The sequence below is a fragment of the Pinus tabuliformis genome, chromosome 3_1 (assembly GCF_031772625.1).
Source record: "Pinus tabuliformis cultivar Carrire ecotype Pingquan chromosome 3_1, CPIR1, whole genome shotgun sequence".
In the NCBI taxonomy this organism is placed as follows: domain Eukaryota; kingdom Viridiplantae; phylum Streptophyta; class Pinopsida; order Pinales; family Pinaceae; genus Pinus; species Pinus tabuliformis.
Genome location: NC_142301.1, coordinates 215,955,182 through 215,971,362, shown reverse-complemented (window position 1 = coordinate 215,971,362; position 16,181 = coordinate 215,955,182). Strand labels below are relative to the sequence as shown.

The following is a 16,181-nucleotide window of genomic DNA, read 5'->3' as shown; positions in this document are numbered from 1 at the left end:
TTAAACGACACCAAATTCTATTCAAACCTGTAATCTCCTTATAGAAATGTACAAGTGAATCAAGGTCTTTTAATCCACAATAGTGCACCCTTGATGTCTGGTTCTGTAGAAAGAGAGATGGAAAACTATGAACTCCATTCCTCGAAAGAACACTGGGCATTAGAACAGACTCCTCTACAGCTACATGATAAATCTTTGGAAACATTGAAGATAGGTCATCATATAAAGATTGACATAACTTTGAAAATGGACACCATGAAGCATGAAACAGCACCGCCATGCGGGCATCATGATAACGTAGCATATCCAAGGCTCTTTCAAATGATACATCATCAAGCTCACTAACTCTGGAAGGATGAAAGACGGGAGTTTCAGATGACTCAAAGTCAGCAGTCATGCATTTTTCCGGCCATACAAAGGCCACTTCAGGCAAAGAAGGGCACGGGCAATATGTCAGTCTGCTTATGAAATGAAGCATTCTTTTCAGGCACAGCGTGGTGACCTTTCCCTTCGATATTTTGGTCTGAACTCACTGGCAAACAGTTTCTTGAATGTGCACATCCCAATTGAAATCCAACATCTTTAGCAGAAAACCCATTTTTTTTTAGTTCTCTTTGTATTTACAGAGTTCATCAACGGAATTCTTTCACTGAGTGAATGATAGTGGATGAGACGACCCTTTTCTGTGGAAGATTCCAATATTGTGTTCTCCAAATCTATACCACCAATAGCCCGATCACATAGTCGAGCCAATAAAAGTCCAACCTCTACCATGCAAAATCCCAGTCGCCTGAAACTATTCCCAAGCTTTTCAAATTCACCACCGTGATGTCCTTGTGAAAAACTACCTCAGCATATTCTTGATCAATTACCTTGGGTTCTGAATTCCCTTCTGGTGTGTTTGCAGAACAATATACTTCCAATTATGTACAGCCAATGAACGCAGGAAAGCGTAACTCACAGAGAACACCAAATCTCCAAAGAAAATCTTTGAGGAATGATAAACCTCGAGTTTGGTAATAACCTAATGCACAACACATGGACTCCATATCTTCCATGACAAAGAGAATCGAGGCCTTTCTTATCCTTATTCTCAAAGGACCTTTTCGTAACACATTGTTCTAAGTTGCGCTCTTCATTTATGCATGGCAAAGCCTCCTTGGTGACTTCTGTGTCTGGCTCAAGGCCGGCAAGAAAAGCCTTCTGTTCATCTACACTTAATTGATCTGCAATTATTTAAGATTGATCTTCATCAGTCCCAGCTTCACAAGTTTCATGAACAGAACTTTTGACAGGTGTACCCTTTCTTGAAAGAAGTCTGATATGGAATTTCTTTTTTCAGGTTTCAACTTGATCTCCTTAATGCATTCTGGCCCATCAAATTGTGTTCTACCCATTGCAGGAGTCATTGGATACCACACCAGATCAGATTTTTCGTATGGCTGAGTAACTATTTCAAATGTAAGGCAAGAAAGGTCATTCAGCCAAGCATCAATTGCACCCTCCGTCCCCAATATAACAGGCATTCAATCATGAAGCCACGCCAATGCCTTAGAGGAACGTGTAGTCAAAATAGTAAATGTAAAGAGTACTCCTCCTTCAGAATCTTACCATGTGTCATAAAGAGCTGCAAAGACAAGGGGTTTTTTATCTTGAAAATGTATATAGAATGGTTGCTTCTTCGCTCCATCCTTTTTCCACTCGTAAAAACCTTCAACTGTCACAAGGCAACGACAACTTGGAATAAGTCGACGAAAAGAAGCCTTCTCATGAACCGATTCTGATCGAGCATTGGTTTCTCTATCTGCATTTATACATCACAGGACTCTTCATTTGTAAGAATATTTGAAGCCGCATCTGAATGGGTCACATTTGGTATTAGATGCTCTGCACGTGCTTCTCCGGCCTGCGCAACACATTTACAATCTCTGGATGCAATCTTAGAACAGGACAGATGTGCCGCCACGCCACGAACAATACAGCATTGAATTGAAGAATTCGAAATTGCCACGGGACCAAGGGACTGCGGTGGCAGAAATGACTTCAAACACACACAACAGGTGGAAGGTTGTCCGCGATAACCAGACTCTTGGTTCCACGAATGGTGAGCCTCCGGGGTTCTCAACTTTGTTTTTGACTTTCGCGTTGCTCTAGCTGCAGCTTTCATTGACATCCAGCGAAGAGAAATATTTCTTTTCCATTGTAAAATAACATAGGCAATAGCTACAACCCCCACCAACGCAAAGAGTAGCAACGCCGACATAAATAAACTGGAGTCATAAAAACTTGATCGTGAGAACTCAGGAACTTGGATCAGCATGAAATCACCTAAAACATGTTGCGCTGCGAAACTGCTAAAGGATTTATACGCTGCGGAAACACTTCAAAACTGACTTATGCGCTACGAAATCACCTAGACGGAGGTTTCTGCGCTGTGAACTTTGAAATAGGATTGACATATGGAGCTTAGGTGTGGTGTGAGACCATTGATGAACTAAAACAGAGAATTGACCCCATTTGATACACTAGCAAGACTCTTAAACAAGATGGAAAGGCTAGGCCCAAAACTGACACCAATCTTTTGACAGATAATCGAACTGAGGTGAACAATTTAAAATTTTTTCTTGAGTGATAACAGTTATTTCAAGCCCTCACCGAATACAATAATCTAAGAAGAGCTCCAGATGAAACTGTCCAAAACTTTTCTAAGAGGTTTAATAAAACATATAATTCTATTCCAGCACATTTGAAACCTCCTGGAGCTTTGGCACAGTTGAGATATGCTGAGTCATTTGATTCAGATTTCTCTCTTCTACTCAGAGAAAGAGAGTTCATTGCATTGGTTTAATAAAGGATGTTTTTGTGGCACTCACACAAATCCCAGCAAAAACAACTGTCATGGACATTGTTGTTGCAGATATTCCACCTAAGTTTGGGACTCCATTGTTGTTGCAGATATTGCTGAATAAGAAATTGGAAGGTGACTCCACTGCTAGAAGATCAGTAGCTTGATGAGGTTTCAAGATGAATTCCACTGCAAGAATAAATGCCAGGTATGCTCCTATGAATCGGTCTCATATCCCTGGTTTTCCAAATCCTATGCCAGAGGTTGATTGGTTAGAGGATCTTCCAATATTCAAAGATGAAAAGAAGGACAATGCTGCTCTTCATTTGGTTAAATTCCATATGCATGTACGCAGTCTTAAGGTTCATTTCCCTGAAGATTGTCTCATGAAAATGTTTATGACCACTTTAGAAGGAAAAGCATGGTCTTGGTATAAAAGTCTGGAAAATGGTTCAATATATTCGCTTGCTAGTTTTCATGATGAATTCTGTGAAATGTATAAAGAAGGTTATCCTTCCTTATTGCTGCTTAAAGATTGCTGTAGACATTCTTTAAGTCTTATTCAGTACTTGGAAGATTGTTATGATGATGATGAATTTATGGATGAAGAAATTTTAGAGGCTCTTCATAACAATGCATTTCAGCACCGAGAAGAAAGTATAACATCTCATGAAACGCAGCATGAAGATCAGCAGGGGTTTACTTGTGAAAACCATGTTCAATCCTCTGATATTGATGTAGAGATGCAGCAGACTTCTCAGTCTTCGAATCATAATGAAGATGAAATTGATTGCAAACAGTAAGAAGAGGTACTGGAAGATAACTTCTACGACCCTCAGGCAAAGGAAAAGGTTGGTTTTTTATATCAAACTTCTCAGCAGCTTACAGCAATAACTGATCATAAGAAAGAGGAAAATTACATTGTTTGTAGGCAGCATTCAGAAAAGCAGTTCGATAGCATATCAAAACAATCTTGTGTGGTTGAGAATCAGCTGTCTAAAGATGTAGAATGTTATGATGATCATCAACATAACCATGTATTCTTTGACCCTATAAGTGAATATATGGACAAGCTTTGCACTCCGGTCTTTCATTTTCATTTGCATTATGAAAATCAAGTATATTATGGGTTGATTTGGTCATCTCACTACCATGGTTATTTTGAGGTCGAATGCAGTCAAGAGCCTCCAATATCAGAGAAGACAATTGATTGGCTTTATTGGAAATATCATGTTGCTTGAGCTACAAGTGGAACTTGCAGCTGATAGGGTAGGTAGGTAGGAAAGTGAAAATAAGCTCAAGGTCAACTGAGCATTTTTTTTTATAGTAGATGTAGATTTATTTCTCCTACAGTCATCATCAAACTTAAGCCCGAGGTGAATGCCCCAGAAGCTTGAAAGGGATGCTTATCAAGCAAATTTCTGTTTGTCATAAATGGATAAGGCACTGGACATACGAGTTCTTAGTGTACTACAGGAGCACACTATCCCAAGTGGAGCCACTGTTATCACTCAAGAAAAATTTTTAAATTGTTCACCTCAGTTCGATTATCTGTCAAAAGATTGGTGTCAGTTTTGGGCCTAGCCTTTCCATCTTGTTTAAGAGTCTTGCTAGTGTATCAAATGGGGTCAATTCTCTGTTTTAGTTCATCAATGGTCTCACACCACACCTAAGCTCCATATGTCAATCCTATTTCAAAGTTCACAGCGCAGAAACCTCCGTCTAGGTGATTTCGTAGCGCATAAGTCAGTTTTGAAGTGTTTCTGCAGCGTATAAATCCTTTAGCAGTTTCGCAACGCAACATGTTTTAGGTGATTTCATGCTGATCCAAGTTCCTGAGTTCTCACGATCAAGTTTTTATGACTCCAGTTTATTTATGTCGGCGTTGCTACTCTTTGCATTGGTGGGGGTTGTAGCTATTGCCTATGTTATTTTACAATGGAAAAGAAATATTTCTCTTCGCTGGATGTCAATGAAAGCTGCAGCTAGAGCAACGCGAAAGTCAAAAACAAAGTTGAGAACCCGGAGGCTCACCATTCGTGGAACCAAGAGTCTGGTTATCGCGGACAACCTTCCACCTGTTGTGTGTGTTTGAAGTCATTTCTGCCACTGCAGTCCCTTGGTCCCGTGGCAATTTCGAATTCTTCAATTCAATGCTGTATTGTTCGTGGCGTGGCGGCACATCTGTCCTGTTCTAAGATTGCATCCAGAGATTGTAAATGTGTTGCGCAGGCCGGAGAAGCACGTGCAGAGCATCTAATACCAAATGTGACCCATTCAGATGTGGCTTCAAATATTCTTACAAATGAAGAGTCCTGTGATGTATAAATGCAGATAGAGAAACGAATGCTCGATCAGAATCGGCTCATGAGAAGGCTTCTTTTTGTCGACTTATTCCAGATTGTCGTTGCCTTGTGACAGTTGAAGGTTTTTACGAGTGGAAAAAGGATGGAGTGAAGAAGCAACCATTCTATATACATTTTCAAGATAAAAAACCCCTTGTCTTTGCAGCTCTTTATGACACATGGCAAGATTCTGAAGGAGGAGTACTCTTTACATTTACTATTTTGACTACACGTTCCTCTAAGGCATTGGCGTGGCTTCATGATTGAATGCCTGTTATATTGGGGACGGAGGGTGCAATTGATGCTTGGCTGAATGACCTTTCTTGCCTTACATTTGAAACAATTACTCAGCCATACGAAAAATCTGATCTGGTGTGGTATCCAGTGACTCCTGCAATGGGTAGAACACAATTTGATGGGCCAGAATGCATTAAGGAGATCAAGTTGAAACCTGAAAAAAGCAATTCCATATCAGACTTCTTTCAAGAAAGGGTACACCTGTCAAAAGTTCTGTTCATGAAACTTGTGAAGCTGGGACTGATGAAGATCAATCTGAAATAATTGCAGATCAATTAAGTGTAGATGAACAGAAGGCTTTTCTTGCCGGCCTTGAGCCAGACACAGAAGTCACCAAGGAGGCTTTGCCATGCATAAATGAAGAGCGCAACTTAGAACAATGTGTTACGAAAAGGTCCTTTGAGAATAAGGATAAGAAAGGGCTCGATTCTCTTTGTCATGGAAGATATGGAGTTCATGTGCTGTGCATCAGGTTATTACCAAACTCGAGGTTTATCATTCCTCAAAGATTTTCTTTGGAGATTTGGTGTTCTCTGTGAGTTACGCTTTCCTGCGTTCATTGGCTGTACATAATTGCAAGTATATTGTTCTGCAAACACACCAGAAGGGAATTCAGAACCCAAGGTAATTGATCAAGAATATGTTGAGGTAGTTTTTCACAAGAACATCACGGTGGTGAATTTGAAAAGCTTGGGAATAGTTTCAGGCGACTGGGATTTTGCATGGTAGAGGTTGGACTTTTATTGGCTCGACTATGTGATCGGGCTATTGGTGGTATAGATTTGGAGAACACAATATTGGAATCTTCCACAGCGAAGGGTCGTCTCATCCAGTATCATTCACTCAGTGAAAGAATTCCGTTGATGAACTCTGTAAATACAAAGAGAACTAAAAAAAAAAGGGGCTTTCTGCTAAAGATGTTGGATTTCAATTGGGATGTGCACATTCAAGAAACTGTTTGCCAGTGAGTTCAGACCAAAATATCGAAGGGGAAGGTCACCACGCTGTGCTTGAAAAGAATGCTTCATTTCATAAGCAGACTGACATATTGTCCGTGCCCTTCTTTGCCTGAAGTGGCCTTTGTATGGCCGGAAAAATGCATGACTGCTGACTTTGAGTCATCTGAAACTCCCGTCTTTCATCCTTCCAGAGTTAGTGAGCTTGATGATGTATCATTTGAAAGAGCCTTGGATATGCTACGTTATCATGATGCCCACATGGCGGTGCTGTTTCATGCTTCATGGTGTCCATTTTCAAAGTTATGTCGATCTTTATATGATGACCTATCTTCAATGTTTCCAAAGATTTATCATGTAGCTGTAGAGGAGTCTGTTCTAATGCCCAGTGTTCTTTCGAGGAATGGAGTTCATAGTTTTCCATCTCTCTTTCTACAGAACCAGACATCAAGGGTGCGCTATCGTGGATTAAAAGACCTTGATTCACTTGTACATTTCTATAAGGAGATTACAGGTTTGAATAGAATTTGGTGTCGTTTAAAGTTTTCAAAGACAAGAAACTTTCAAGAAGGTGCTAAGAATGCAAGAGTATGGGCATCTCTGGCCTCTGTTTCTCTTGGTTAAGGCCCAGTACATAGACCAGAGTCCAGCTGTTCTGAAAATAGGGAAATGTGGTCTAGGACATGATAAGACAGGGATTATTTCATTCGTAGATTCTCACAGTGGCAAAGAACTTGAATCTTATAGGCTTTCCTATCCCATATCTCAAGTGAATCCTCTGCCAATGACAGATTCAACTGAGCAACGGCTACATCTTTTTGTTGATAACAATGCAAGGGCACACTTGTTTCCTAGAACCAATGAAGAACTGATTATGTTTCTTAAACAAATGTCAAATATTTACTTATATCTTGTTGATATAGAAAAAAGATCAATCCAAGGTTATGGTATCAACAATCAGGACATGTCAGATATGGTGTTTAAGGATTATTGCTTCAAAACTAGAGAACTGTGGTCTGTATTGTTTCCTTCTGAATTGGAGAAAATTGTTGCCACTGTCACAAAAATCTGAATGAGGTGTGGAATGTCTATAGTGTGCTCAACTATTTACAGGCTCTTATTGAGAAGTCTGAGATCATCCAGATCCTAGAGGAAGAGAAAGAAGGTAATTTAACATTTACTGCAACTGATGGATATGACTATAATGGAGGAAGCAATGTTCTAAAGGTTCTGGGATACTTTAGTATTATTGGTCTACTTCGTGTACATTGCCTTCTTGGAGATTATTACAGTGGACTCAAGTGCTTGGCAGCTATAGATGTTAACCAGACAGGTGTCTACAATTCAGTGATTGGAAGCCATATCACAACTATTTATTATTATAGATCCGCCAACCTTATGTTGAGAAGGTATGTTGAGGCAATACGGGCTTTCAATCAAGTTCTGTTGTATATAATAAAGGCCAAATAGTTCCATCAAAAGTCTCCACAGTTTGACCAAATTCTGAAGAAAAATGAACAGATGTATGCTCTATTGGCTATATGCCTCTCTATCTGTCCACAAATGAAGCTTGTTGAGGAAAATGTGAACAATCAACTGAAAGGGAAGTATGGGAAGAAGATGGCAAGCATGCAGAGAAGTGATGAGGCTGTGTATGACGAATTTTTTTTTTCATATGCCTGTCCTAGATTTATTACTCCTTCAGTACCAAACTATGATGAAGCTCTTGTAAAAAATAACCAGGATGCATATAGGCATCAGTTGAAGCTGTTCTTATCAGAAGTTATGACATACAAGCATAAGACTCATGCAATTGATCATGATGGGGGATTCTGGGAAAGCGTATAATTGGCGTGTCTACTCTGCTAGTGCCGTGGATACTTCATTTGAGGGAAATGCTCCTCCCGTTTATACATTTGAGATGTGCATGACACAATTGGACCGCAAACAGGCGTCTGTCTTTTACAAGGATACCTCCAAGTCTGCAATGGAGATTACACTTAATTCTGGAATAAGCGATATTCTTCCTGAGTCTAAGATTTGTGACTTTTAGTTTGATCCATGTGGGTATTCCATGAATGCTTTTGAAGGAGCAGCTATTTTCACTATTCATGTAACGCCTGAGGATGGTTTCAGTTATGCAGGTTTTGAGGCAATGGCTATAATCCCAAGGATTGTGACCTTGAAGCACTGGTGGAGAGGGTATTAAGCTGTTTCAAGCTTATGGTATTCTCCATCTCAGTTCATGCCAGTGTGGGCAACGGGCATTCTTCATGGACCACACCAGTTTGGCCACAGGGATATATCTATGACATGACAAGTGATCAAGAGCTCACAGGAAAAGAGCAGTGTTGTATATCATACATACAGAATGGCCACTAACGAGTCTCCCAAGTCTACTCTGCCATTGCTTTCTTGGGAAGAGAAACAAGGTGAAGTAATCAGCGAATTTGCAAAATCAAAGACACTATATGAACAGCAGCAGTATCTTCCGATATACTCCACTCGAGATGATCTCTTGCAGGTTGTACGTGAAAATCAGGTGATTGTGGTAGTCGGGGAGACAGGATTAGGGAAGACTACACAGCTTACACAGTATTTGCACGAGGATGGATATACAACATATGGTATGATTGAATGCACTCAACCAAGACGTGTTGCAGCTATGAGCATTGCCAAGCGAGTCAGTGAAAAAATGGAAACTGAATTGGGAGATAAAGTTGGTTATGCCATTCGATTTGAGGATGTAATTGGCCCAAATACTATAATCAATTACATGACAGATGGAGTGTTGCTGCGGGAAACTCTACATGAACCAGACTTAGATTAGTACAGTGTAATTGTTATGGATGAAGCACATGAAAGATCTTTAAATACAGATGTATTATTCGGGATTTGAAACAAATAGTTGCACAGTGTCGTGACTTCAAGCTTATTGTAACATCTGCAACTTTAAATGCACAGAAGTTTTCCGTTTTCTTTGGAGGTGTACATGTTTTCAATATACCTGGACGGACATTTCCTGTCAATATACTGTATAGCAAAACTCCTTGTGAAGACTATGTAGAAGCAGCTGTGAAACAAGCTATGACTATTCACATTACCTGCCCAGCAGGAGATATTCTTATTTTAATGACAGGTCAAGATGAAATTGAAGCTACTTGTTATGCATTGACAAAACGTATGGATCAGCTAGAGGGAACTACAAAAAATAGAGTAACTGAACTATCAATACTCCCTAGTTATTCTCAACTGCCTTCAGATCTTCAGGCCAAAATATTTTAGACAAGACAAATCTGGTGCTCCTTTTTTAGGCAATGAAATTGAAGATAAGGTATACAAACAGAGTAGAGTCTAAGACTGTGTTTTTGAAATTACACAGCAGTTTCGTAGCGCGCTACGAAACTGCTGTAGGTGATGATTTTAACGCGCGCTACGAAACTGCTGTAGGTGATGATTTTAACGCAAAACAAGCAGTTTTGAATTATAGGCGGGAATTTTGAAAGGGAAACATCTAAAAGGCATACAAGGCATCATCTAAAGCTATCTAACAGTTAACCAGGTCAAGACACGTGGAGATAATATGCTTTCGAATCCAACTTTGGATTTTTGTCATAAAGGAGGCATATTTCATATTTATCACACTTTAGGATATGTGAAACAGTTACAGTTTGCAAAAGTTTTGGCTTTCACGTATGCAAACGGTGGACAGCACATCAAAGACGTGGCAGCTTTCTCCATTTTTGGGTAATTAAAGGATAAAGGCAAGCTTCTTCGGAGTTGAATATTTTGAGGAAAACAAAGGCATAAAAACAAGGACAGTTTCCTATTTCTCAGCAGAGGTAAAAGGATACGACATTAAAGGCCAGCAAGCAGCTACAAACATCCATCACAGCCACCGCCAGAAAGGAGCAGATGTCAAAGAACGAGGTTCATTGTAATTAAAGCCATCAGGCATGTAATATGGAGTTAGAGTTATAGTTAATTTAGAACTCTTTAAAAACTCCAGTCAGCACTTTAGTTGTATTTATTAGTTAGTTCAATAGCTGATAGGTGTCAGTAGAGGTAGTTATCGACTCCCCTCATGCTGGAGGAGGAAGCTCGAATTAGTTAGAATAAGGATTCTATATATAGCTGAAACAACAATGTAATGGGGGTTGGAAATTTGATGAACAGAGCATTGTTTTGGCTTATGTAAAGACAGAGTTTTCAGTAATATAATTTGAGCTTCTTTACTTCTCAGGATTCATGAGGGATTTCTATATTCAGAATGTATGATTTTATCTTTTCCTTTATGTCTTTTTACAGTTGCATTGGTGTACAATCACTCAGAATTCACTGATTGTGCTCTGACTTCCTGTGTGCACTTATGAGCTGTGGTTCCATATGTGTGTTGTGTTCTGAACATTTAAATGCTAAGTGCCCTGACTTCCATGTAAAGGCAGCATCATTATTTACTGAGTTGTTGTTGACTCCATAGGCCCAATGGAAACTTGTTTAATGTTTTTCCAGCCTTCATATTTGTCAATGTTATTCCACAAGAGTTAGCCATCTTATTATTAGTCAAAATCAATAACCCTTTGAGAGAGCCCTCTCAGGCTAGGGAGGCTAAGCCTTAGTCTAAAGATTGGTTTGAAATAGTTACTTGAAGTCTTCCTGGTCAGCAGCCTTCCAGGGTCTGATTTTGAGATAACAACTTGGACCAAAAAAAAACTCCCAACTAACTTCTCTATTGGGCTAGAAACATACTTTGATGTTGAAGCTCTACCTGCTGCTGACAAGTGCTCCCTCTCTGACCTCTGCACTATTGCAACATCTCCATGCATCTCACACCGTTGCACATCTCTCTATGCTACCCTGCACTGTGCAACACACTTGTGCCTCTCACATTGCAGTAGCCTGCATGCTCTGCGTTGTCTTGGGATTTCCTGCACTGTAGCTCTCTCTGCCGCTCCATCTGCATTTGTCTCTACCCAATCAGTCAGTTCCTGCTACTCCACATTGGGGCTCCTGTAGCAAAGTCGAATCAAAGAGGTTGGGTACCTCAAGGATCCTGCCCCTCCTCCTTAGGACGATCACTCCACATCGCACCACCTCCTACCTGGAGGTATGGCTGCATGTGATCCCTCTGCCCACCTGGCTCAAAGTTTCCCCCTATTGGAGGTCTCTGCATGAGTAGATGTCTCTACTCAATCTCCTCTCAACTTCCCCTGTTGTGGCTGCTCCACAACCTCCTGAAGCTACTGCACCAATCATGGCTCCTCCACAATTGTCTGAGACTTCTTCTGGCACTGCATGTTGAGAGGTAATATACTATCCCTCTCAACCACCAAGTCTCCATCAGTTGCCTTACTTCTCAAGGCTTTGTATGCATCTTGAACCTCAAGCGCATACAGGTTCTTGACCCGTGAACCAATCTGCTTCACCTATCTAGTGATGATGTGTCTAAGGAAAACCTTTCCCTTACTGAAGACTACATCATAGCCCCTGTCTTCCAACATCGTGATCGACACCAAGTTTCTCTTCAGTCCTAGTAAATACTTGACATCGGTCAAGGTAAGGCGAGCTCCATGCTCCCTCTAAAATGTAACCATGCCTACAACTGAGACACTATACTTTTCATCATTACCCATCGCTATGAGTATCTGGAGATCTTTCTCCTCCAAAGTGCTGAACAAACTCTTGTTGCCGGTCATGTGGAAAGAAGCTCCACTATCAAGAAACCAACCACTTCCCACCAGGGATGAAACCATGCATGCAAAGAGTGTGAAATCCAAATCGAACTGTGAAGCAAGTGCCTCACCCTCAGATCCTTCCCCTTCTTCGCCTTACTCGCTAAGGCACATTTTTCTTCACTGCCCATGGATGTAGAACCATCTCTGGTGCTTCTTCTTATCTCCTCCTGCATCAAATCTGACCAAAGTTGTTCCCAATTTGGCAGTTTCTCTCTTCCATTAACCGAGTCCTGGTAGCTATGCCAACTCTTAGGAAGATCGAGGAGTGCAAGACTCACCATGTCATCATCAGCTGTCACGATACCTACACTTCCAAGCACATCCCTGCATGAGGTGAGATTGTTCAGATACATAGAGATCGTGTCATCCTTTTCACACTTGATCTTTTGAAGTTTGTCCTTCAGTGCCAGCTTCCTTTGATCACTGCTATTCTAATATAAATCTTTCAATGTTTTCCACATTGCAAACGGAGTCTTCTGCCCATGGAGGCTCAAGACAATGTGATCTCGCACTCCCTCCAAGAGAATTCTCCTAGCTCTAGCCACACACTTCTTCCATTCTGCCAGTTGAGTAGCAGTAGGCTTAGGGACTTCTTGATTAATGAAGTCCTTAAGGCCATTATCTTCCAATACTGCCTCCATGCGATCCTTCCAAGCTATATAGTTTGAGCTGCCATCAAGGGCATACTCACGCCTCAAACCATAGAAAGCTATCAGTGAAATAGATGCGATAAGAACTTGAGATCTATATCCTGAATAATAAACTTCGAATTCCTTCTTGTATACTGTTCTTCCTTGATCACCTGTGTTCTGATACCATGTAGAATTTTCTCTACAAATTAGCTAGCTCACTGATATCATGTAGAAATTTCACTTGCAGATCCAACTGATATATGCAATGTACTAAAGCATAATACTAGATCTACATCTTTCATAAACTTAGCGGAAGCTTAATTGAACGTGAGCAACATCAAGCATGATCACATATAACTGATAAGAAGGAATCAATCACACATAACACAGAAGAATTTATCTGGGAAAAGCACCAGCCTAAAACCCCATCTCTGTATTATCAATCAAGTGGAAATTCTCAACAACATACAAAAATAATCAGCTCAAAAGCTATCGTGCTCTCTCTGTACTGATGATCTTCAATTAGAAGATGAAAATCATGGACTACCTAGGCCTCATTATATAGGCTATAAGTTGGCCTGATCATACCTGTTGTCACCTCAAGTCCAACTACGTGGTCATAGAAGAAAATAGATTCCTTCCTCATGCAAGGAATACATACTAGAAATATCCTAGCATCTGATAATACACTGTCCCACATCTGATCTCAACTGGGTCTCTGTCTGAACTGACATGCATCAGTTATCCATGAGAAAATACTCAGTTATATGAAAATAACAGTTGTCACATGCATGCAAGCATTAACAAATTGTATCTCATTAATTTAACAACTTGTTAAATTAATCTAACTGGACTTGACTAAGTTAAACTAAGTCAACTGATCCTCTCAATATAGAACTGAACCTTATCTCCTTTAATCAAGGGATAAATTCCTAAATCAAAGGAGAAAATAATTGCATGATCTCACAAAGACCTCTGGTCTGATTCTCCTCAACTAATTAACTCATAGAGAATTAATTAATTAATTTCCAAACCACTGGTAATACCAAACTCAAATTTTACTTCATATAGTTAGACTGGGGACTGCGAACAATAGGAAGGGACCCAGAAATGCTATTTTAGAAAGTGCTATTTTTAGAAGTTTCACCTATCACCCAATGTGGCCAATGTCCTCACTGGCCACATTGCTATTTTTAGCAAGTTCTATTTTTAACATTTCTTGTTGCACATTTTTCAACATGGATTTCTTATATTACTCAATTCAACAAATGTACATAATAGTGCAAGTCTATCCCCAGAGCTGAGACGATACCCATATTACATGAAAATTAAATTACAGTTGATAGTTGGCTAGCTAGTCCTACCTATGATCTATATCTTATACATCCTTTCAGCCTTAGCCGTTTTCCACTAATTACAAACATTTTCTTATTTAGGCCTTTCGGCCAAACAGACTAACAACCGAAACTACAAAACCGGTCAGCAGTTATAATGGAACATGTATCTCGCTTTGCCGTAGACTAACTTTGGAAAAAATTCCCTGATTGCGCGTTGCCAGTATCCTTCTTCAGTTCATCAGCAACTAAACTCGGAGTCAAGGATCAAACCCGTGCTCGTGGAAAGATTTGGCTCACGAAAATCTTGGACAATCCTCATGGTGGTGCGGGAATCTACCTGCACTAGTCATACTTACTCATAATTAATACTAAGTTCATCAATTACTTCTAGGAAATTAACATAAGTTACAAGAGGTACGTAATAGGCATTAAATCTATATAAAAATTATTAATAAAGCAATTTAATAAATCTTAATGTAAAATACGAAGCATGTTCAGGAATAGGTAGTTATCTTGGACTAGCGCAGAAAAGAGAGGTTTATGTTGAGATAAAACAGAGGTTAAAATGGGGTAGAAAATAGGGCAATTTGGGACACCAATAGGCATCACTATATCATATACCTCCTCTTTTAGGAATGGCCTAAAAACGTACAACTCAACTGCATAAATGGACATCACCATTGATTTTGTGGCAAGAAATCATGTCAAACGATTATAAAATTGGCCCATTTTTGACACTGTCAAAATCTGGATCCTCTGGAATCTCGAATATTCCCCCAAATATTCCTTCCTAGAGATTGGTGAAAAACCTACTGCTTGGATGAAAATGCTGAGCACACCACTGTGCTCCTTGCGAATTTTGAGAAAAATGACCATAAAATCGGCATCATTCCACCTCTGTAAAAAATAAGCCTCCAAGGGAATCTTTTATATTCCTCAAGATTCTATACAGATTCCTCATTGCTGACTACTTGAAATTATGCTGCTCAGATGAGGAAATAGACCACACTTTCACGTCCCCTGTGAAATTTTGGTTTGTTTGAGTATAAACTTGGCATGAATCTAACACTGTGAAAAATCACCCTCTAGGGAATCTTTTAGATTCCTCACTGATTTTGCATGGAATATTTTGTGGAATATTACTGGGAGTATTCCCCTGGAATAAACCCAGTCTCGAAATTGGTGCTTCTCCTGGGAATGGTTCCTCTCACACACCTGCAATGCATGGTTCATCGACACTCTGTTCGGCACTCTCCGATCTTGTCTCCCGGTCGAATGGTGAATTGAGTTGATATTTTTTAACGTGGGCGGGGTCTCCAAAGGTGGCCCCATTGGCACATTGGTGGCGCGACTAAATTGGGAGGGGGCAAGCCTAGGGTCCAACGCCTGTGTCCTCCCGAAAATTTTCGATGGTTTGTTTGAACTAACAGGTTTGTTATTTAAAATTTGGCGTTATATTTAATTTTGGCGAGCTGTTGTTTTGTTGGGCATGATTTTGTTGGGTGTTGGTATGCGGTCGCCCGAGTGGCGGGCCAGACATTGGGTCAGGCAGGTTCAGACACTACTAGTCCCAGTTTAATATGGAGAATGACCGTTGGGCAGCGGGTCCGCTAATGGCGACCCGCCCCAATATATATATATATATATATATATATATATATAAATATATATATATATATATATATATATATATATATATATATATAGATATATATATATATATGCAATGGCCAGTGGGGGTGGGCAGGTCCTTTAGGCTTGGCCCCCGCCCTCTTTTTTTAATTTTTTAGATTTTTTTTAGAACAAATTAATTTAAAAAATTTGACTAGATTTTTGGGTTTACTAGACAAATTAAAGAGGTGACAAATTCACCCATTCCAGTGGCTGAAATCCATGCGTTGGTAAATGCCAGATTTTTGTCTTGTTAGTCGCTGCCACTGGACCTTGTTTGACCCAAACTTAGACCGTGAATATCTTGAGCATACAAACTTAGATTTGAGTGTCATTTTTGCCATTGGAATTAGGACGACGAGA

At 40.0% G+C, this 16,181-nt stretch overlaps 3 pseudogenes; 2 read left to right on the top strand and 1 right to left on the bottom strand.

Moving 5' to 3' along the window:
• Positions 1-957: 957 nt before the first annotated feature.
• LOC149186566 (uncharacterized) lies at positions 958-2,263 on the bottom strand (annotated as a pseudogene).
• A 2,458-nt stretch (positions 2,264-4,721) lies between these two features.
• LOC149186565 (uncharacterized) lies at positions 4,722-6,455 on the top strand (annotated as a pseudogene).
• Positions 6,456-6,587: 132 nt separating this feature from the next.
• On the top strand, positions 6,588-7,067 carry LOC149186564 (5'-adenylylsulfate reductase-like 5 pseudogene; annotated as a pseudogene).
• Positions 7,068-16,181: the final 9,114 nt, after the last annotated feature.